The sequence below is a fragment of the Pinus tabuliformis genome, chromosome 6 (genome assembly GCF_031772625.1).
Source record: "Pinus tabuliformis cultivar Carrire ecotype Pingquan chromosome 6, CPIR1, whole genome shotgun sequence".
NCBI lineage: Eukaryota > Viridiplantae > Streptophyta > Pinopsida > Pinales > Pinaceae > Pinus > Pinus tabuliformis.
In genome coordinates, this window is record NC_142292.1 from 1,147,369,563 (window position 1) to 1,147,395,070 (window position 25,508).

The following is a 25,508-nucleotide window of genomic DNA, read 5'->3' on the forward strand; positions in this document are numbered from 1 at the left end:
CTAGGTATTAAGTGCAGGGATTTAATTTGAGTTTTTGAGGGTTTTGTTGAAAAAATGGGAAAGGAAATTTTGGGCTCGAGGATGAGGCACAGTTTCTACAGAGGTCTGATTGGGGCAAGGAAGGCAATCATTTTGATGCTTTAAAGCAAGTGAGATGGATAGATCAAACTGGTGAGGAGCTAAGGAGAGCAAGAGAGTCTCAAGAATTCTCCTTAAACAGATGAAAACATGGAAATTTAAACAAATTCAAAGGCAGAGCATAACAGTTATGAATTCCACCTTAATCACTCGTTTGTTTCAGATTCAGAAGAAGAAGCAGGAAAATGATAAACATAACACTAGATAAACTTACAATTACTCAGAGAAGCACACCATCAAAACATAAAGCCACATGGATCCCAAACAATGCTGCAAAACCCTGGTCTTTCCTTGGCCAAAAATGCAGAGATACAATGTACAATAGAGTGCCAAGCTTTTCCCAAGAGTCAAACCCTGAGAATGACTTAGAAATTACATAATATAGACAAGCCAAACCTATTCCCTTGCCTCTAGGGGTCGAGCTCATCATTCTAGGAGTTGTTTGAACCAATTCTAAACAAGGAACTGAAAACTAGGTAGTCAAACAACTTACCCCTATATGCTAGGAAACTGATTCATTCACTCACATTTCACCTTTTGGTGAATGAATCTTCTAGAACAAGTAAAAATGTGCCAATATTACATCATGAAAATTCAAGAATAACTTCAAGAAGCAAAACTGGTCAAAACTTAGCGAATTGCTGAGCTGAACAATGAAAAACAAGCCAAAATTCTTTGTGCGCCGCGCCAATTTCTCTGTGCGTCGTGCCACTTTGAGGCTGAGTTTGAGGCACTTCATGAAGTCCAAATTGATCCCAAGTGTGCTTGTTGTAAAGCCCTACTTGGCAGAGAGGTCATTTTTAGGGTATTTTTGACCTCCTGAGGACTCAAAACTTGCCCAAAATTCTAGGCCATGAACCAACATTCATGATTTTTCATGAAAAATCCAAAAATATAAAGTTTTCTGCATTTAGAGCCTCCAATCATAAGCGTGCGCCACGTAGCGTGGTGCACAGGGAGAAAAACCCTGTTTTTTAGTGCAAAAATTCCAAAATGTCAAAAATTGCTCCAAATTTCTTGAAATTTGGACTGAAGTTTCTTCATCAAGGGTAATGGTGGGACAAGGATGCCTTGGCCAATATCTGGAGTCCTTCATCCACTTTTTTCCTCCTTGATGCTCTCTTTACCTTTGCTTTCAAACTCCCGATTCTCGCTTTGTACACCAAGTTCCGGGACAAGTAATGATATGTCTGCCACCTCTATGAAGCCTCATGGGTGCATGTCCTTCCAAGGGTGAGTCACTTTGGGTTTCCACTTCATAATCAGATGAATGACCAGATGACATAACTATTGTTGCACCACTGCCTTGGAGAAATAGATGCCGGTGAAAGAACTGTGTTGGACTGCTCTTTTGTAGTGTGATTGAATTCTGCCACCAAAGGGACAAATGCAACAAGGGACTGTTAGGAAGAGGGGAATTAGTAGGGGTTTAGGGACTATTGGGACAAATTTGTTTAGGAGGGTTTGGGAATTTTGTATAGGGTAGGGTTTGGGGTTTTACATTTGGAAATGTATGGAAGGGAATTGGGGATAGGGATTTAGTGAATTTTTGGAGATGGGGAAGAATTAAATTAGGAAGAAATGGAATAAGGGAGAAGGGAATGATGGAAAGAAAGGAGAAATGGGATGGAAGAGTGACTTTGGTAGCAAAACACTGATTTTGGAACCCACAGCAATTTTTCCTTTGAGGTACTTTAGAAGTAGGGTTTAATATTTTTGTTCAATTGTTATCATCCACCAACCACCATAACATATCACAAAATTGGATGAAAAACCAAGATAACAACCTTACCTAGCAAATCCATGCAAGTTATGGGCAATTTAAAGAAATTTCAAGCAAATTCGGGCTTTCAGGTGTATGCACTGCGCCGCATACCCAGTGCGCCACGCGCTCCTAGTGCGCCACGCCCGTTCAAAATTACACTGGACAATTTCTCTCAGTGCGCTGGGCCACCCGCTCTATGCATCACGCTTTTTCCGGAAGACTTTTCGAGGCCTTCCTGATGTCTAAATTGGGCACAGGATAGCTCGTTGGAAATTTATTTGAGTCTACTTTCCAACCCAACTAGAAATTTTCAATTTGGAGTTCTTTTTCCCTATAAAAAATCAAATCTCGCAAGACTGGTCAAAATGTGCCAAATGAGGCTGCCTAAAGGCAGAGTGCTGTTACAGTCAACTTTTGAATGCCTTCCTCAACTCCAAATTGAGCTCATGATAGCTCATTGGAAATATATTTGTGTCTAATTAACATTTTACTCATCAAGCAAGTAATTTGGCCAACCAAGCTAGGAGAAAAGTGATTTTCCCAAGGTCACTTTAGAGGTGCATCAATTCTCCTGAGGCGATTGTATTTTTGACATTTCTCTAAAACCATGAAACCTATGTAAAAAGTGAAGGAGGTTTTTCTTCCTTGGCCTATTATGGACAAAAAAATCTCTCAATTTTCCCAAATTCATCTTTTCTTTCTCAGAAACATCATTTGAGTGAAACCTACCCCAATGTGTGGAACAAGAGATTTGTCGAAATGAAGCGAAATGAAGGGGATAAGGGGCTTATAAATTCTTGAGAAAATTTTGGGAAGTAGGGAGGGATGTTAAGAAGTAGGGGAAAGTGGAATTTTAAATATTGAGCGAGGGGAAGGGGTCCAAAAGGGCTAAACACAGGCCCAACCTAGAAAATTGCCAAGTTGTAGCAAGAAACTAGGGTTTGTTCAAAAATGAGGAATTCGGGGGATCTCAGTGATGGGAAGTGTTTAATAAGGTACATTAAGGATAGGGGAAGGTGTATGAACATTCGGATACAAGTTTTGCTGATGATATGGCCATCCAAGAGAAATTGCCTTCAAAACCCTAGGAGAGGGAAATGAACCTTACCTAAGCGCAACTGAAGCATGAGCAAGGTGTAAAATGACCTTGTGGAACTTAACATGATGATGAAAACCCTCTGAATGATGGTACACTCAGCTGAACAGTGACAAGGACCGACATTTAGACAAGTTTGACAGGAGTAAAAGCAAACCCTAGACCTAATGCCTAGTGACCAAATTTTGCTTGAAGACTCACTGAAATGACAAAATTTGACCTTGACACCTTAAAATCACTTTGTAAGAGCATATTTGATCACTGGAGGAAGGCTGGAAAGACTGACACTAACAAAGCCTTCATTTCTTTTTCCTGTAATCAGATTAAGTGGCCTAAGGCATATAGCATTTTCCAGAAAAGGGAGTATGAATTGGATCTTTGGGTTACGGGAGAACATACAAAACCCACACACCATTTTGTATAGCATAAACATTTTATGGAGAAACCAAAGGTTGTGGCCTCTTTAGGTCCCCTCCATAAATACATCGTAAAAGAAGGAGTGGAATATTTCCAGGATATTAAAGAAGAAGCCCTACTTGCTGCAAAATAGAGGTGGATGGATTCCTCCAACATCATTAAAAATAGAGAGCCGTTCGGTTACAAAAATTTCAAACCTACTTTTGCTCGTTTGGTTAAGTTCAACAATCTTATTTTATGCATGGGCCTTACATGGATAGGTTTTCAATATAGGGCCTCATTATTTGGTATCCGCCTGATGGGTATCATTTGATTATGAATTGGTAGAATTGCAAGAAGTTTGAGCATTTGCAATTCTTAAAAAGAAAAATGTTTTTCGGTTATATCCATAAGAGACCTATCCTGCCTACTTCCTAACACAATTGCATGTTAATCATCTTCTTGCATGAGGACATACAAAAAGGTAAGCAGGGGAGTATGTTAGGTCACAAAAAAGGTATGTTTGTATCCTTACATTACTTAATAAATCACTTTATTTTATATTTTTGTCTTCATCCTTGGAAAGGATTTGGAAGGAAAGATTTTGAAAGATAGGTAAAATCAATCATTAGTAAATTGCATGTTTTTAGAACGAAAAGGCTAACTTTTGCTTGTTTTTATGCACAGGAAATAAAAATTGGACAATTGTTGTTCAGTTGATAGAATGACAATGCTAAATGAGAAGAAGACCATTCCTTACCTGTGCAGGCTAGCGAAAGATAGGAAAGAGAGTGTTAATTCGGAAAACAGAAATCCGATTGTTTAGCCACGAAATCCTGAGGATCTTTTGATCCTCAAGATTTGCTTTCATCCATTAGTTTTCCATTAGACTATATGATGCCAATGGGTGAAAAAGATCAAGGACGATTTGAATCTTACCCATTATTGTATCTTTGTATTGACCAAAGCATATTTTGACATTTCAGTAATTCTATACTTTTATTATTTCAATTAATGAGAAATACAAAGATTCTCTCTTAATCACGTTCTGAGCTTTATCAGCAGTAACTTCTAAAGGCTTTGTGCCCGGTCACAAGAAGGTTCGCTACTGCTTTGTGTCATAATTATCTCCTTATTTTCTGCAAATATTTATTATTGTTCTTTCACATAATCAAGGTACTCTTTACATTGCCTTTGAAATAGATCTTTAAACATTGTTTCTTTAATACTGTTCTTTTAACGAGTTGCGTAGATTAAGCCAAGTTTTACAATTAATTGATGTTTTTTCTGATTCATGTTAAGTAATGAAGTAGCTACTTTCTTTCTATTTCTGTAGTATTTATTTCCATTTACTAGATCAGACAATAGGCCATTAGATATGGTTACTTTTAGTGCATATGCTTGAAATTCATTTTCTTTGCAAAACAGTTACAATTGGATCTATATTTATGGTTTGAGTTGTCTTTGGTTGAACTTCGAGAATTAAGGATTTGTTAATACATTCTTGAAATTATTTTATGAAGTGTTAGGCTCCTTTAGTTACGTAACAACCTCTGACCTCTATTGCACAGATAACGACAACATCCTTGAAATAAATAGACGAATCCCAAGTTGATAATGTAATGTAGGAATTAAGGTTGATTTAAATAGTCATCTGAATGCACCAACAAACATACTGGTTGAGGGATAACCTAAGAGAATTTTCTTAGTGTTAACCTATGACCATGCTAACGCTGTCATATATGTTTGTATATTTATGTGTGCGTGTATACACTTTAAGCAAATATATATAAGACAATCTCCCACGGGATTTATGGTTTTCAGTACAAGATCATTTCCAAAATTCAAAATAAACATTTTCTTTAACATAAACGAACAACCTATTTCATAGAACCAGTTATAATAGAAAATAAGTCCTTCTTGATAGGAGACCATGTACTCATTAGTAATTTCTTTCATTACTTCTCCCCACATAGAGACATAAGAAAATCTTAGAATTCAAATTCTCAACAAATCATAATAAAACAACTTCGTTGCTTATTTTTTCTTTTGAAAATATAATAGGAGCTACCAAGCTACTCCCAATAGATGAATTGTTATCTTAACAATCCCCCTAGAGCTCTAAACTCCTTTTCTATCAGGAAACTAACTAGTAACTTTCACAGTTATACCTCCTTAAACTCTAGCAGTGTCCTGCTAAATTTGGGCTATAATTTATTATGTGTAGGTCAATATTTCTCTCCCACTGAAACATCACTATTTTGATTGTCTTTCTTTCCCAAAATCTTTCTTCATCCACCCATGGCCTTTTTCTCTCATCATGTTAATTTTGGCAGTAGGAAAAATATCTCCAAAGATGCAGGATTTTTTTCTTTTTCTATGTCAATTGTCCTTTCTTGGACTACAACTGATTTAAAATTATTTCTTGATAGTTGGTAGCCTAATTATTCATATGGTGGCTCCTATTATATTTTCAAAACAACAATAAGTAAAAATAACAAAACTTCATTAATAACAACAAATATTTACATTCTCATAAAAGAGTTCAACTTTACTTTTTAGCCTCACGACCATCATCCATCCTTATGAAAATAAAATCATAGAAGCATAATAAAAAAAAATTACAAGGGCACTACATCGATCACCAATTAAACTACCCTTGAGCTTAAACATACAAATTTACTTATAATAAGTATCAAAATAATTTTTCCTTGTTAAAATTTTTAATTATTAAGTGTGGACACTATAACATTGAAATAAATATTATTATTATTATCCAAATTTAAGGTCATGCTGATGGTGTTGGACCGACCAACATGTAAGGGGATCTCCCTAGTAAGAAGTCCCAATTAGACCTCAAACCATTTGGTGTATAAGTCCCAACAGTGGGTCGTACGATAATTCCTTGACCGCGATTTTTCACAGAGGCAAGTAGGATAACTATGTTGGTATCAAGGGTGTGACAACTGCAGTGAGCCAAGGAAGGTGCATGAGAGGTTCTAACACACGGGGCTTGAGATGAGTGCGCCCTTTGGAAACCTGTGATAGCACATAGTTAAGCAGGGAACACACAAGTGAAGATGCATCACAACATGGAAGGAAAGTTAGCAAGCAATCCAAACTAATGGTTAAACCAACAACACATTTCAGAAAGATTCATACATACATACACAGATAGCTATACATGCATGCGTAAGAAAACCAATACATATATCATTTAGAGTAAACCAGATATCATAGAATACAATACAACATATGCATGAAACATGTTGGCTCTTTTTATATTAAGAAGTGTAAGTTCCAGTCATACAATACATCCATGTGCAACCACTAGTTCTGATAGCAGAACGTTACAGCCACAACCGCCTGCTCCTCCAAAGAGATGTACTAGCTCTGCGTAGTGGAGAAGCCAAGCTCGTTGTAATACTGTCTATAAGCTCTCTCTAAGATAGTCCTATCGGAAGCTTGGCTGACCAAAATCCCTTACAATGAGTTATGAGGTTCTATTTATAGCAAAGGGTGGGGTGACCCTTAACATTCCCCTTTGCGACAGTTCAGCTACCCTCATGACTCTTCATCTACTCTATGAATTTTACGTCCAACTATCAACACTTGAACTTTCACTTGACAAGATGTTACATTACAATGCATGTGTGCCCATGTGAGACAAAACAGCCTGAGAAAGCCATGCAAGACATCACCGACACTCGATCCGTTGTGGTGAGACCAACTCTTTAACATGCTTGTGATGGTGAAGGTGGTGAGCTAATGCCAAGCTTGGTCGTCCATGATGGTGTGCATGTGCTCCATGGTAACATCTTGCTGAAATGAACTCTTGCCTTCGTTACATCCGGGTGCATTAGTGTGGCTCCTCCATCCAACTCGTCTTCTAACATGCACATGGTCTTCTTGGGTGCGACCGAATCGACAACACACTGATGCGTAGTGTCCGTGTTGATTTTCCAATGTGTGTCGATCATCATGTGCATCAACTGTAACAACATGTTCAACTCCAGTTGGACTTGCTTCTTGTCTTTTCCTCGATGAGTGTGATGAATGGGTGGGATCGCATGCGCACGTGCGATGACATGCATGTTGCTGAATTCCCTTGCATGCGATCAAAAACACTGCTCACTGTGTCTTCTCCATGCCAGCTGTTATCACAAAAATAGGACCCTGATAGGTTGCTCATCAAGTCAATCTCAGTGTAACTATTTCAAACCAATCTTTTGGCTGAGGCTTAGCCTCCTCAACCTGAGAGGGCTCTCTCACTAGGTTTAGGGTTTTTTATTAATGATTAGATGACTAACTCTGGGAAAAAAATGAATGGAAGTATAACTTATTGACTGGTTGAAAGTACGATTAGCAAAAATCTATTGGGATATGGAGTCAAAATGGTCTTTAACAAAACAACATGATCAGCAAGATATGGAAATCAAGGCACTTAGAGTTTAGGTTTATGAAGAAAACTGTAACACAATGAAACAACACAGTTTACAAGCATGTGAAGGAAGTTAGAGCATTTTCCAATGAATTCTAAGTATCACAAGCTCATACCACTGCAAATAAGTAATTCTATAAAGCCATAAGAACATCAAACATATAAACTCTTTTTGAATCTTGAGTAGTCAAATTGATCACTGTATTAAGTATGAAAAAACACAGTTTTTACAATAACACAATCTTTCCTTTACTAATGAAAACTCCAACCTTTTCTAATTTCATCTCTTGCTTCATATATAGCTTTTACAATAAGGATTCCATGATCCTTCATCAAGAGAATTCGAATTTTCTTGACTTGACACCTACTCATACCTAAAACAAACTATTAATTACAACTAGCTGTTAACTAACAGTCCTGTAGACCTAATACAACTAGTAGTGTAACTCCTTATTATGTTGGCAACAACCTTGACTCTGGAATAAATTTAGTTTTTGGCAGCTTCTCCTTCTTAACTTCAAACTTGGTGATGTCCATAACCCCCCAACTGGCCTCCAGTAGCTCCTCCTTCATCTGCCCTGAAAACTAGGAAATTGTCCCCTACTCTGTTCTAGCTGAAAAATAGGTGTTGGGACAGAACTTTTTTCTCCTCATATAAAATTTATTTTGAAAAACTGAAGGAGGCTTTTGTAGAATACTCTGTACTGGACAAAAACCTCTCTTTTTTTTTTTGCAATACCTTTCCTACTGCCCAGAAACTGTCTTTGAATATCAAGTGTAAACTGGAAATTGTGATTTCTGAAAAATGGCTTCTATAGCAGTTTCGTAGCGCAAGTTGAGTCATCAACTTCTCCCAGCTCATAATGAATTTGAAGAAACTAAAATAGGTTTTGTATTTTAGTATGTTAGGAATAAAAACCTCTTTCACTTTTCCAAAATATGCTTTCAGTTGCTCAAGAAACCTCCTAAAGGTTACCTACTTAAAACAATTTTTCTACTGAAAAACGCTACTTCAGTGATTTCGTAGCGCATGTAGTACAAATTCTGGGTTTTGCACTACGAAAACTCATAACTGCAAATCCCTGATTTTGTAGTGCATATAGTGCATTTTCTGAGTTTTGCGCTACAAAAACTCCTAGTAAATTTCGTAGCGCATGTCAATTTTGAAACAACCAAACACATGACACTTTTGAAATAATGTGGGATCTATGATAGGAGAAATAAGGTTGTTGACCTTTATTTAATAATGGAAACAAGACTCCAACTCTATGATTTAGACTCTAAAACAAAAACAATAAAAATGACTTGACCAAGACTAACATAAAACTTTGGAACCATACCAGTTGTCCAAAATTTTAGAACTTTTTACAGTGATAACAGTGGCTCCACTTGGGATAGTGTGCCCTTGTGGTACACTAAGAACCTGCAGTTCTAGTGCTTTGTCCACTTATGATAAAAACAGAAATTTGATTGACAAGCATCCCCTTCAAGCTACTTGGGCCTTCACCTCGGGCTTAAGATTGATGATCACTATAGAAGAAAGAAATTTGTATCTACTGAAAAATGCTCAGTCAACCTACCCTGAGCTTATTTGCACATTCCTACCTACCCTATCAACTGCAACCTCCATTTGTAGCTCAAGGAACATGAAACTTCCAATGAAGCTAGTCATTAATCTGATCTGACACTTGAATCTCTTGGTTGTGCTTGAAGCAAAAATAAACATGATACTGAAATAACCGAGTCAGCATGAGATGTAACTGATCTTCAAGATAAAAATATAACTGGAAATTTGAACAACAAATCTTTCCATGTAATCAACTATAGGGTCAAAAAAGACATGATTATTGAATTGAGGCTTCTGTGATCCATAATAGTTATAAGGAGAACTTCGGCGTAAATCACATAAAGAAAGACATTTGTCGACGCGTTTCGAACCAACCAGTGTGGTTCATCATCAGGACAAGTTGAAGAAACAGATCCAACTTTGCATGTTAAATAGTCTGAGCAGAGCCTCCAACGGCTATCTTGACCAACGGCTAATTTTGACTTAGGGACCGGAGTCAAAAAGTCAAATTGATAATTTAATGGGAGTTAGTTATCATTGATTACCATACCTTAAAATATATAAATGAAATAATTATAGATGGTGTTTACGTTATTAGTTAGTCAAAAGGTAACATAAAAAATTGTAAATTATATGGGAATTAGTTAGATCAAAGACCTAACTTTTATATATATACATATAAGGTAATTTTAGGATGATAGTTAGTTATAATAACTATATATTACTAGAAGGTTAAAATTAAATAGATAAATAAATAAATATATAAATATATATATATATATATATATATATATATATATATATATATATATATATATATATATATATAGTTTTAGATGGTGTTTACGTTATTAGTTAGTTAAAAGGTATAATTTAATACTTAAAAAATGTAAATTAAATGGGAATTAGTTAGATTAAAGACCTAATATATATATATATATATATATATATCAAAATATATAAAATATGATAGTTAGTTATAATACTAGAAAGTTACTAGATAAATTAATATATATATATATATATATATATATATATATATATATATATATAGATATAGATATATAAATGAAATAATTTTAGATGGTGATTACGTTACTAGTTGGTTAAAAGGTATAATTTAATACCTAAAAATCGTAAACTAAATGGATATTAGTTAGATTAAAGACCTAACTTTTTATAAATATATATTATAAATATATATATATATAAGGTAATTTTAGGAAGATAGTTAGTTATAATAACTATATATTACTAATAAGTTGAAATTAGATGGATAAATAACTAAAAGATACACAAAAATAAAAATGAATAAAATTTAATTAAGAACATAGAATAAATAAATAAATCCAAAAAATAAAATAAATGAAATTAATTAATTAATAGACCTTAAAAATAATAATAATTAATTAATAATAATAATAATATATAGTAGTTACGATTATATTCATTAATATCTATTAGGAAGAAATAAATAAATAGAAAGAGCGACCTAACATAAAAGGAAGGAGAAGGACCGGAAAAAGTCCAAAACATGAAGGATAAACCCTATCTAAAGCAAAGAAGATGGGGGGGGGGGGGGGGGGGAAGAGGGAGGAAGAGAAAGACTAGGATGAAAGGGCAGGGATCCAACATCTACTGATCTTCCAGCCGTCATCTCTATTGAGATTGTTAGGCCTTCTTTCAATCTCAATAGCTTCCCTAAATTTACGATGATGGAACTGAGCAACTTTGGCAACAACCTTAGCCTCCTTTATACAAACCTGATGCGTGGTATTTTCTACATGTTCTACTAACGCTGAAGACTTGGATCTCCCATGTCTTAGGTCGGCTGCATGTTCGCTGATCATCTGATGGATGGAGCACCTTGTTTCCCCAATATAGGGGGTCCCACAAGAACAAGGGATCAAGTAGACACCCTTCATGTCCTTAGGGTTAATGGGATCTTTCACCGATCGGAGGGAATTGCGAATGGTGTTGAGGGGCCTAAAGGTTGAGGGAATATCATACCTCTTAAGGATCCGAGCAATCTTGTCCGTGGTTCCTTGGACATAGGGAAGATGGACACCTAGACGGCGCTCTTTTGGCTCTTTCTTAATTAACACATTTTTAGAGGCTTTAAGGAAAGCCTTCTGACCTAGGCGCCTACTATATCCATTCTCCACAAAGACATCAAGGAGATGGGATCTCTCCTTATCAAAGCTCTCACTATCAGAAATCCTAAGGGCACGAGTAGCGAGGGTGTTAAGAACACCCATCTTCTGAGCAGGGAAATGATGGGAATCGGCATGAAGATACTGCTCAATATGCGTTTTCTTCCGGAACACAGAGTGGGAGAGATAGCTGTCCTTATTCCTAGATATAAGAATATCCAGGAAAGGGAGGCAACCATTGACCTCTTTTTCCATGGTGAACTTAATGGCAGAGGACTGGCCGTTGAGGTGATTGAAGAAGTGATCCAGCTCCTCTGGGCCATGGGACCAGATGACATTAGCATCATCTACATACCTTTTCCAAAGCTTGGGAAGGAGACGAGCCGAGGCTAAAGCTTTGGCTTCGAAATCTTGCATAAAAAGATTCGAAACAATAGGTAAAAGAGGGGAACCCATGGCAACACCACATGTCTATTCAAAGAACTCACACTCGAAACAGAAGAAAGTGGAAGTGAGATCGATCTCAACCAGAAGCGCGATATCAGGATCTGTTAGGCGATAGATCACTTCCAAGGCCTCCTTTATAGGGATGCAAGTATAAAGGGAGACTACATCAAAGCTGACGAGAATGTCCTCAGGGCTAAGCCTAATATCCTTAAGCTCCCTAATGAATGATGCAGAGTCTTTCACGAAGGACTCAGTGCGTCCAACCGGCGGTAGCCTTTCAACCGCGCTTAGCGAGGTGCGGCACCACCGAACACTTTCTTTTCACCAATACTTATGTTCGTGGACTACACCTAACCACTTACTCCTACTTAGTTTGTGTTTCGCAACCAAGTATTATTATGTTATCCTTTATACCAATGAACACCCATACACATTCATTATCAACAACAATTATAAATGATGAACACAATTGCACACTATAAAGGGAGGGGCAACTCCCTGAACAATGAGTCTGCCCGATAATATATTATACAACTTTACAAAGTTACAAGCTTTACAAGTATACTTGGCAAACACCAAGTTTCATACTTAGCCAATTTTACAATCCAAGGCAAAACTCGGTTGCCTAGCTCGTCGGCACCTCCGCACGGTCGCTGCACGACTTACCAATGCTTCGTTCGCCTTGTCGCACGATCGTGTTGTTTGCCCAACTTGGGTGCACCTCCAAGTCGCCACACACGGGTGCCTCTACCCGAGACACACCTCCGTTCACAATCTCAACACTTCACCAAGTCATCGTGCACACTTACACGCTAGGCGAGCGCTCACCCGAGTCGCCAAGACACCCGCGCCAAGTCGTCGCACAAACCGGGTGCCACACACCCGTGCACGCCCTCACCCAACCGTCGGGCGCTCCTGCCCATGCCCTTCACCCACAACCGAGATGTGCATTTACTCTTTGTGTAGCCTCGCCCAAGAACGAGCGCATTACCAAGTCATGTGCCTTTACACCTTGTTGGGTCTACCTCCAAATCTGCGCACCTCCTTTTATGAGCGAAGATCTTGTGCGTTGAGAGCCTATCCAAATGAGCTCCATGCAAGGCTAATATATATCAACCATAGGGTGAGGTCGTGGCTTGCCCAGCCGACCTCCCCATGCCCACACTTCATTACAAACGCCCTTAACTTCAAGTCAGCCTTTGCTTCTAAGTGTGGTCGGCCTCCATATGTTAAACCGTGTCTCCAATCCATATATATTTTGATATATATATTAGGTCTTTAATCTAACTAATTCCCTTTTAATTTACATTTTTTAAGTATTAAATTATACCTTTTAACTAACTAATAACGTAAACACCATCTAAAATTATTTATATATATTTTATAAATATTTATCTATTTAATTTTAACCTTCTAGTAATATATAGTTATTATAACTAACTATCATCATAAAATTACCTATATATATATATATATATATATATATATATATATATATATATATATTATATAGGTCTTTGATCTAACTAATTCCCATATAATTTACAATTTTTAATGTTACCTTTTAACTAACTAATAACGTAAACACCATTTATAATTATTTCATTTATATATTTTAAGGTATGGTAATCGATGATAACTAACTCCCATTAAATTATCAATTTTACTTTTTGACTCCGGTCCCTAAGTCAAAATTAGCCGTTGGTCAAGATAGCCTTTGGAGGCTCTGCTTAGACTATTTAACATGCAAAGCTGGATCTGTTTCTTCAACTTGTCCTGACGATGAACCACACTAGTTGGTTCGAAACGTGTCGACAAATGTCTTTCTTTATGTGATTTACACCGAAGTTATACTTATAAATACATGATTAGTTTGATTGTCATAACATTCTATATCTTCACACCACTGCTTCTCAGTCACACAAAATTCTTTTGATATGTTATCCAACTGCCCTTCTGCATGATTCCCATAGACAATGTAATTTTCCTCACTATTATGATCATTCTTTGAATTAATCTGTTGCAAGGAATTACATAAATGATCAACCTTTTCCTCTGCCTAAGGGTTATAAAAAATTTCTTCCAGTATTTCTTCTTGGTGTTTGCAATTATTTTCATCTTCATTATGATCCAAAAACTGACAAGTCTTCTGCATCTCTACATCAATCTCAGAGGATGTAATATGATTTTCATAAGTAAACCCCTGCTGATTTTCATGTTGCATTTCATGGGATGTTATCCTTTCTTCTTGGTGTTGAAATGTATTGTTATGAAGAGCCTCTAAAATTTCTTCATCCATGAATTCATCATCATCATGACAATCCTCCAAATATTGAATAAAACTCGTAGAATGTTTACAACAATCTTTGACTAGCAATAAGGACAGATGACACTCTTTATACATGTCATAGAATACATCATGGAAATCAACAAGAGAATATAATGTGTTAGCGCTTGAAATTTCACCTCAGGCTGAGAAAGGTAAACTTCAAGGCAACATCAAACCACTTAGCCTCGTAGCTAGCCCTACGGGGCAAGAGAGGGCTCTCTCCGGTCTATCTCAGTAAAGATCTTCAATGGGCGAGATGACCAATAGGAAAACACTGATTTTAGGCTAGTAAACTGATCAAGAGGTTTAAATTTGGGATTTTTAGGGTTTTTGGTGGAAAATTGGGGAATGGCAATTTCGAGTGCGGGGATTGGACACAGTTTTCGCAGGGAGTTCTTTGGGGCGAGGTAGGAAACAATATTGATGCCTTTGATAGAGATGGATGGATGAGAATGACTGGTGAGGATTTAAGGAGAGCAAGCAATAACCTTGAATTCCCCTTAAACAGTTGAAAACATTGATATTAAGCAAACTTAAAAGCAGAGCATGACAGTCATGAATTCTACTTTAACACTTCATTTGCCTAATTTGCAGAAGGAAAAGTAAGGAAATGATTCACATAACACACTTACAAGTACAAAGAGAAACACACCATCAATACATGTGACCACAAGAATCCCAAAAAGGACTGCAAAACCCTGGTCTTCCTTTGCCAAAAATTGCAGAGATACAGTGAATAATACAATAAGAGCTTCTCCCTCAAGAGTCCAAACATGAAAATGAGTAAGAGTGTACATAATATAGATCATCTAACATTTTTCCCTGCCTTTAGGGGTCGAGCTCACTATCCTAGGAGCTGTTTCAACCAATTCTAAACTAAGCACTGAAAACTATGCAGTCAAAACAACTTGCCTCTATAAGCTAGGAAACCAATTCATTCATTTAATTTTCACTTATCTCATGAATGAATCTTCTAGAAGAGATACATAAGTGTAAAAGTGTCATAAAATTACATCATTTACAACAAGGAGGATAAAGATCAACTCCAAAAAGTCAAACACAGTCAAAACTACGTTTTGTTGAGCTGTAGGTTGAAATCCTGAGCAATTTGTCTGACGAGTCGTGCGCCAAATCCTGACGGGTCGCGCGCCTTTGAGAGCACTTTTGGGGCACTTTCAGGTGTCCAAATGAGGCAAGAGTAGGCTTGTTGGAAAGTTCTGTGAGTCTACTTTCCAACCCAAGTGGAATTTCTGAATTTGGTGATCATTTACTCCTCCAAAATTGCAATCTCCCAAGACTTCTTTCTGTGTGTCAAAAATGTGGCAGAAAGTCATTTTTTGCTTGTTTTTTGACTTTCTGGAGGCCCAAAACTTCATAAAATCTCTTGGAAATGGGTGAGCATGTGTAACTTTTCATGACAAATCCAGAAATGCTGAGTTTTCCCGGAACGGAGTAGCCAAATGAAAGGGTCGCGCGGGGGGTGAGACCCGTTGAGGGGACAAAACCTGTTTTTTGCCTGAAAAAACCAAAAATGACCCAAAATGCTCAAAATTTCTTGGAATTTGTGCTGGGGCTGAGCTATTTAGTGCCATGCTCCTTCAAGGAAGCCTCGGCCAAGATGTGGAGGGGGTCGGACCTTTTTCTTCGTTTTTGTGCTTTGGCCAACCGCCTTTGGAGCACTTTCATCTTCGCCTTGCACACGTGCATCCGTGCCCAATAATGATTCTTCATGTTTGTAAGCAATTTCTTATCTTGGTTGGCCTTGGCCAACAACCTCTCCCAATGAGCATTGACCCGGAGAATCATAGCCTCTCGCTAAAAAATCTGTTGTTTCAACTGTTCGAGATGTTGTTTCAAGGGGACAAATAGCACAAGGGAAATGTTAGGGAAGGGAGACTTTGAAGGGAAATTGGGAAAAACATATGAAATAGGGAGTTAAGGGAAGGAATCATGATATATACCCCATCACATATTTATGATTCGCAAAGGTTTTATGAGAGGTAGGGTTTAGGTTTAGTTTCTTGATTTTTAGGGATAGGGGTAAGGTTTAGGGCTTTTGGTATTTTTTGGTAGGGAGAATGAGTAAAATGATGAGGGAGGTGGAAATAGGATGTAGGGAAAAAGTGGGGGTGAAAAGGATAACCTTGAAAACAACAAGACAAACCCTAGCTCAACCAACACTTTGACCTTCTTGAGAAAATATGCATTGGATTCATTATTTCAAAATAATGGCTTTAAACAACATTCTCATGCTTTTCAAGCTTTGGCAAACAATGTATTTTCATAAGGAGAGGCCTACCTGCAACCTTGAAGCAATCTGGGGTTATTTAGCAGCTTACTGGAGAAATTTGGTGGAGGAATTCCCAACGGGTCGCGCGCACTTCCCAACGGGTCGCGCGCCCTCAACGGGTCGCGCCTGTGTAATTTTTACACTGCTGGAGGTGCCCTGACGGGTCGCGCGCCTTCAACGGGTCGCGCACCAGTCTTGACGGGTCGCGCGCTTTTGCAAGAGGCTTTTGGAGGCCTTCCCAGTGTCGGAATTGGGTGCAGGATAGCTCGTTGGAAAGGTCTTTGAGTCTACTTTCTAACCCAACTAGAATGTTTCAATTTGGAGTTCATTTTCCCTGTCAAAAATCAAATCTCCCAAGACTAGTCAAAAAGTGCCAAATGAGGTTGCCTCAAGGAAGAGTGCTGTTGCAGTCAACTTTTGAATGCCTTCCTCAATCCCAAATTTAGCTCATGATAGCTCATTGGAAAGCTCTTTGTGTCTAGTTAGCATTTTACTCATCAAGAAAATAATTTGGCCAACCAAGCTAGGAGAAATATTGATTTTCCCAAGGTCACTTCAGAGGTGTCTTTGATTCTTCTGAGGCAACGGTATTCTTGACATTTCTCTCAAACCATGACACCTGTGCAAAAATTGAAGGAGGGTTTTCTTCTTTGGCATGTTTTGGACAAAAACCTCTCTCATTTTCGCAAAATTCATCTTGTATATCTCTAAATCATCTTTTGAGTGAAACTTATCCCGATGTGTGAAACAAGGAATTCTGTCGAAATGAAGCGAAATGAAGGGGATAAGGGGCTTCTAAATTCTTGAGGAAATTTTTGGGAGTAGGGAGGGATGTTAGGAAGTAGGGGAAAGTGGAATCTCAGAGATTGAGCAAGGGGAAGGAGTCTAAAAGGGCAAAACACAGGCCAAACCTAGAAAATTGCCAGGTTGTAGCTAGAAACTAGGGTTTGTGCGAAAATGAGGAATTTGGGGGATCTCAGTGATGGAAAGTGTTTGATAAGGTACATGAAGGATAGGGGAAGGTGTATGAACATCTGGATACAAGTTTTGCTAATGATTTGACCATTCAAGAGAAATTAGCTTTCAAAACCCTAGGAGAGGGAAATGACCTTGCCTAGGCGCAACTGAAGCATGAACAAGATGTAAAATGACTCATTAGACATTGACATGATAGTGACAACCCTATGAATGATGATAAACTCAGCTGAATAGTGACATAGATTGGCATTTGGGCAACTTTGCAAAGAGTGAGAGCCAACCCTAGACCTAATGCCTAGTGACCAAATTTTGCTTGAAGACTCACTGAAATAACAAAATTTGACCTTGACACTTCAAAATCACTTTGTAAGAGCACATTTGATCACTGGAGGAAGGCTGGAAAGACTGACACTAACATAATGAACCATTTTCCAAGATTTTATACCAAGACCATGCTTTTCCTTCTAAAGTGGTCATAAACATCTTCATGAGACAATATTCAGGGAACTAAACCTTAATATTGCGTACATGCATATGGAACCTAACCAAATCAAGAGTAGCATTGTCTTTCTTTTCATCTTTGAATATTGGAAGATCATCTAACCAATCAACATTTGGCATAGGATTTGGAGAACCAGGGATATGAGACTGATTCATAGGGGCATACCTGGCATTCATTCTTGCAATGGAACTCATCTTGAAACTTCATCAAGCTACTGATCTTCTCGCAGTGGAGTCACCTTCCAATTTTTTATTTGATGTGTGGAGTCACCAAGGTAGATTGCAGCCTCGAAAACTTTCTGAGCTCTTGCTGCCTTTAGAAGTTTAGCTTTCTTGATTTCGGGAATGAATAACCTTCAGACTCCTAACAGACGCACCAAAATGTTATCACAAAAATAGGACCCTGATAGGTTGCTCATCAAGTCAATCTCAGTGTAACTATTTCAAACCAATCTTTTGGCTAAGGCTTAGCCTCCTCAACCTGAGAGGGCTCTCTCACTAGGTTTAGGGTTTTTGATTAATGATTAGATGGCTAACTCTAGGAACAAAATGAATGGAAGTATAACTTATTGACTGGTTGAAAGTATGATTAGCAAACATCTATTGGGCTATGGAGTCAAAATGGTCTTCAACAAAACAACATGATCAGCAAGATATGGAAATCAAGGCACTTAGAGTTTAGGTTTATGAAGAAAACTGTAACACAGTGAAACAACACAGTTTACAAGCATGTGAAGGAAGTTAGAGCATTTTCCAATGAATTCTAAGTATCACAAGCTCATACCACTGCAAATAAGTAATTCTATAAAGCCATAAGAACATCAAACATATAAACTCTTTGTGAATCTTGAGTAGTCAAACTGATCACTATATTAAGTATGAAAAAACACAATTTTTACAATAACACAATCTTTCCTTTACTAATGAAAACTCCAACCTTTTCTAATTTCATCTCTTGCTTCATATATATATTTTACAATAAGGATTCCATGATCCTTCATCAAGAGAATTCGAATTTGCTTGACTTGACACCTACTCATACCTAAAACAAACTATTAATTACAACTAGTTGTTAACTAACAGTCCTAGAGACCTAACACAACTAGGAGTGTAACTCCTTATTATGCTAGCAAAAACCTTGACTATGAAATAAATTCGGTTTTTGACAGCTGCTCCTTCTTAACTTCGAACTTGGTGATGTCCATAACCCCTAGCTAGCCTCCAATAGCTTCTCCTTCATCTGCCCTGAAAACTAGGAAACTGTCCCCTGCTCTGTTCTGGTTGAAAAATAGGTGTTGGGACAAAGCTTTTTTCTCCTCATCAAAAATGTATTTTTCAAAATGGGAGGCTTTTGTAGACCACTATGTGTTGAACAAACCTCTCTTGGTTTTTTGCAATACCTTTCCTACTTCCCAGAAACTGTCTTTGAATATCAGGTGTAAACTGGAAACTGTGATTTCTGAAAAACTGCTCCTACAGCAGTTTCGTAGCACAAGTTGAGTCATCAACTTCTCCAAAATCATAATGAATTTGAAGAAAATGAAAGAGACTTTGTAGTTCAATATGTTAGGAATCAAAACCTCTTTCACTTTTCCAAAATATGCTTTCAGTTGCTCAAAAAACCTCCTGGAAGTTGACTACTTAAAAAAAAAAATTCTGCTGAAAAAGGCTGCTTCAGTGATTTTGTAGCACATGTAGTGAAAATGCTGGGTTTTGTGCTACGAAAAATCCTAGGCAATTTCGTAGCGCATGTCAATTTTGAAACAACCTAACACATGACACTTTTGAAATAATGTGGGATCTATGATAGGAGAAATAAGGTTGTTGACCTTTATTTAATTATGGAAACAAGACTCCAAATCTATGATTTAGACTCTAAAACAAAAACAATAAAAATGACTTGACCAAGACTAACATAAAACTTTGGAACCATATCAGTTGTCTAAAATTTTATAACTTTTTACAGTGATAACACCATTTGTTGGGATGGATCTTTAACTTGTATGGGAGCAGTTTCATCCGTGAGTGCATGTTGCGCCTGTTGTTGTACCTATTCTTGCTGCAACTCATTCTCTTGTCTGTGTAACCCCTGTTCTTCCTTGAGTTGTTGCTTGAGCACATGAAACTCCTTCTCTGTTCCATTCTCTGCCTTTGTGTGATCTTCATGTCGTGCCATCACCTCATAGCCAGAGTCTCCAAAGTTGGTTTCACCACAAGTGGATCTGCTTGAGCTTGCAACTTTGTTTAGCCTATGTGTTGTCAAAAACCTTCCTCTTGTATTCATTGCATCAAATATGTTGCCTTCAGTTGTTGTTCATGATGTTGCTCGTTGTGACGTTGTTGTCGTCATATCTTGATGTCCTTGTCTACGAACAACTTGATGTCTTCATGGGTAGGCAAGTCCATAAACACTTGATCGACTACATCCCCAAGTGTCCTTTGAGTAATGTCTTCGACTCTGCTCTTTTGGAAACCATTGTACCTGTATTGTTGATAGGCAGATGAATACTTGTGATACCTCGATACATGGAAACACTCAAGGCAAGCAATCTGTCAGGTGAAAACAAAAATGAACATGAGAACTAACTTTCAACATTCCTATGTGACTGATCATGAAGGTTCGCAATTTCCCTCGAGAGGTCGGAGATTGACTTCCAAGACTACGCAAGGCACAGTCTGGGCTACTACGAGACTGACTGACTGCTAGAACTGTGAAATTCACAGTCCAGTCTGGCTGATGACTACTGGAATTGCGCAATGCACAATATCAACTGGAAATGGTTGCAGGCTCAGTGACTGCATTGCGCAATTTTCTAGGCTAGCAGTCACTGTCCCTCAAAATTGCACAATGCAAGACTAGAGGACAGACACTAGGCAGAAATGCACATTTCCTCAGAAGAGGATAGAGCTTTCTCTCTCAGGATTGTACAATGTTGTCTTAGCGAAGCAGAGTCCGGGCCAGGGCTGCCCAGACTCCTCAACGGGCAACTGAATGTGAATGTGAATGTGAATGCATGGCGATACTAAGTGTAAGCATAAGTGAATGATCGTTCATGCAAACAATGAATGAAAGATTCAAAAAATGGAACAACATGCATGTGGGTGAGGCAAGTTGCTGAATCAACGACCATTCATGGAAAATAGTTTCATGCATGTGACAGCAGTGAGCTGTTAGTGAAAACTAAAACAGTGCTAGTATGTATGAAAACGATAGAAATTTCTCACTGAAATCAAGCAGGCAGTATTCATATGAAGCGAAACACAAAAAGCGCTAGAAATGCAACACAAGACATGGGAAGTGAGCTTACCCCAAAACAACTAAGATGAATGTGCTGATGGCTCCTAGATGTGATTTGGGATGTCATAACTGCAAGGTTAATGTTAGGAATGATCTCTGCAGCATCCGGTTCATGAGTTGTGATCAAATCGAAGATGTGACGCGCATTCCACAAATCTAGGAAGAGCAACACTTGGTGGGAGGTTTCCGAGATGATCCCTACATGAAACTCTAGCTGTTAAAAGTATATCCCTAAATCAAGAGATTCCATTGCATGCTGCCTTGGGAGAAGTAGCCCATGCATGCAAATCAGTTTTTCTCAGTCTGGGTGGGAACCGGTCAACTCAACTGCACATGCAAGAGGCTGCTCAATTGTTGGGAGAAAATGCACATTTCTGGAAGGGAGATGGACTGGCTAACCAGGAGATTTGTGCAATTTCTAGGCATAGCAGCTGAATGCTTCCTAGGATTGCACGATTCTTGTGCTGAGCAGCCCTGCTGGGAAGAATTGCGCAATTTTCTGGATGAAGCCTAACTGGTAGAATTGCACAATTCTTGAGCCCAGTGGGCTGCTAGACAAAATTGCACAATTTATGGAGGGAAGGCTGGTTTCCCTCCAGAATTGCACAATTTTTTGAGGGAGCTGCTCAGCCTGTAACTAGACCAAGTCCAGAGGAACAACCTATGAGGGGAATGCAACAAGCTCTGATGGACAGGTTGTCATTCTGCAAGAAAATCACTGAAGCTTGTGTACTTAACGAAGCAAGACATGTTGTTGTGAAAGGTTGGTAGGGAGGCTCCAAAACAAAGCTAAGGAAAAATTTTGGAGGGTGGTTGTAGCCACTACAACACTTGGTGACACACTGGTAGCCCTCCATCTCTTTGAATGGACCTTGCTCGTGAAAATCAAGTCTAACACCTCCGGAAGTATTGTTCAGTTTTCAGTTCATCATGGTTTCCACACTTGCTTGATTGTAAGATATAGCATCTGCCAAGCTCTTGGTCAATTGACATACATTCCAAGCCAAGTCAACAAAGTTATTTCGATTGGGGTTGAGGGGTATATTGGTGCACAAGCAGTATAGTCATCAGAGTCTTAGTTTCATCTCTGGTGTTGTTATGCTGCTAGTAGGCCTAGACAGTACCCTGACAAAGTCACATAGGAACACAATCATGGCTCCGCTGCCAGCGAGCCTAGGTAGTACCTCGTAGGAGTTACTTGCATCACCTCTCTAAGAAGGAACCCTTTCTATTATTTCACCTTATTCATTTTCATTTTTTTCAAACTTTTTTCACTTTTCCATTTTTCCATTTTTTCATAATTGTGCATAGCACTTATTCATTTTAGAGGAAGAACAGGGATCCTAACTTATTGACAGTACAAGAGGTTGTTCCAGTAGAGAAGTAGTTTATGTATACCTCTAACGTGCTTGTTAATGTTTTCCCCCTCACCTTACTCTACTTGGCTAAGCTGACAAGGATTAACCCAAAAACAACCAACTAGAGTAGGTGATACTAGTTAGCACACAAGCATTATGTTTTCACCAAGGTTCACTTCGAACAGTACATATTTTCCATTGATTTATCATGGATTGAAGACAACAGATTCTTACGTAAGAGAGCGGACAACAGATAACCAAATTTTGATAGTTGTACAAGTCCTCTTGTACTTTACCCATATTGTTTCAAGAGTCACACATAGTCCATGTAAAACTAACCTACGAACAATAAAAAGCAAACAAACTAAGAAGAAAAGCAAGAAGTAGAAGCAAATGTGAAAGCAAAGTGAGTAAGCAAACAAACACACAAAGAAAAGTAGAAGAAGAAGAAAAAGAGAAAGAAAAGTGAGTAAGAAAACGAGCAAGCAGACAAACAAACAAACAAATCAAGTAAGGAAACAAGCATGCAGGAAAACAGACTGAAAGTAAACACTATTCCTACTCCTAAGCTAGTGATGCATGGGCCATCTCATGTGAAGTGATAGTCCCAATGCAGCTGGTGCATTGGTTGAACCATGTTGGTGAAGGCATGGTTCACGAACAAGACAACTGTGCGAACCAACAAACAAGAAAGATGTAATAGTGAAGACAAACACACTCCAAGTTTAAAAGTGTCCATAGAACAAAAATGAGTGAAAGGCATGACATGCACTATGTGGAATTTCCATGGTGTTGTGCTACACTGTGTGCAGATGTCAAGTGTATGCATTCTCTTGAATGTGACAAGCAAGCAAAAGTGAGAAAGGTAGACCATTTACGTTGTGCATGTGTGCTTGTTGTGTAAGATTCCTCCAATACATGAGCGATGGGATCGTGTAGTTTGAGTGGAGGAAGTGAAATCTAGGTGTTTGGTTGATCTTCAATGCAAAGTAGAGAGTGATGAGGAGCCTTGAGTGTTTCAACAATTTCCTGACTGGAAGTGAAACCAACCTCAAGATAGCGAGGGCCTGACATCACCATCAGCTCGGGCTGAAGTGCCTCGATAGCCTGCGAGGTTTCGACTTCGTTGACAAATAGATCATGGTAGATCAATGTGTTGGACAGATTAACAACGGTTGAATCAACATCGTGATCGGATGAGCAAGTAGAGAGATCACGACAACTAAGATTAGAAAATTCAGGATGTTTGTCGGCATCCTCATGATTTGATGAATCATGCAGAGGGGTAGAAGAGAAGAAAAGATTTTCACCCTCTGTGTTTTCATAAATGATAGATTACAGATTGAATATATTTTCAGAGGAAGATGTGTCCTCTCTACAACGTAATGATAGACTAACATCCAACCTGTCCTGTGAATGATTGGAAGTAGAAACATCTGGAAATGAGTTTTCACAGGGGAAATCAGTAGTGACAAAATCAAAAGGGATGTCAGGATAAAGCGGATGAGGTGCGGATGGAAGGGAGTCATCCTTCACCATAGGTTCTTCTTTAGATTCTCGCACACACTCATCATGAATGATGGCGCAGGTTGGTTGCACAACACCAACTCCGTCTATAGCTTGATCCTCATTCACAATAGCTGAGGAATCCGAAATGGAAGAGAACAAGATAGTACAATATGGAGGATCAAAGAAACGTGGGGACGAAGGTTGAGGGAACAAATCCATGTGACAACCAACAAGCTTCCAAGCCAAATCTATGAAGATATTAAGAGAAAGTGGGGTGGGAGGATGTGACAATTCAACAGATGTGTGTGCATGTTCTCCCACATCACTCTGCGGTGGCAGAGTTGTTTGATGAGGTGAAGGCAGAAAGTCACTTGTGAGAGCAACTGTGCCTACCTGTTATTGCGCAACTCCATCACCGAAGTGTGCTAAGTGGGGTTCGGGTATGTGAAGAAGATACTCAAATCTTCCATCGAGAAATTCCTTATCAATCTCATCTTTGGGGAATCGGTATGCAAGATTACAAAAGTGTGTGTAAAACTGATCAATGGATTCTTCAGGTGCTTTTCATAATTTCAGAATTTCCTTGTTGAGTGCTTTACGGTCAAAGTGATTGCAAGCATGGTCTATCTCTACGACCAGATGAGCAAGAGAATGAATAGATTTTTTAGGTAGTGTGGTACGCTACTGCATTGGGTGCCCTCAAAGCGTGTACACGAACAACGCGCAGGTCATGTATTCTTCAAATATTCCATGCCTTTCCCATAAGCCTACAATTTCGACCATGTGCCTAACCAAGGCTACGTGGCCTCCACCATCATATGTTTTATGAGACAAATTATCCAAGAGCTTTTCCGATATATTGAAATCGTTTCCATAAGGCATACACTCTGGAAGAGAAACTCGTTAGTTAGTCATGATAGATATGTAGGGATTCAAAACAAATGCAAGGAATCAGTTTGTCATCTGGCCCTCCTTCTAGTGCCAAAATGTTAACAGTGTTGGACCTGCCAAATGTAAGGGGATCTCCCCAGTAAGAAGTCCCAATTAGACCTTAGACTGTTTGGTGTAGGAGTCCTAGCAATGGGTCGTATGGTAATGCCTTGACCATAATTTCGCACAGAGGCAAGTAGGATAACTCTATTGGTAGCAAGGGTGTGACAGTTGTAGTGAGCCAAGGAAGGTGCATGATAGGTTCTAACACACGAGGGTTGAGATCAGTGCACCCCTTGGAAACCTGTGATA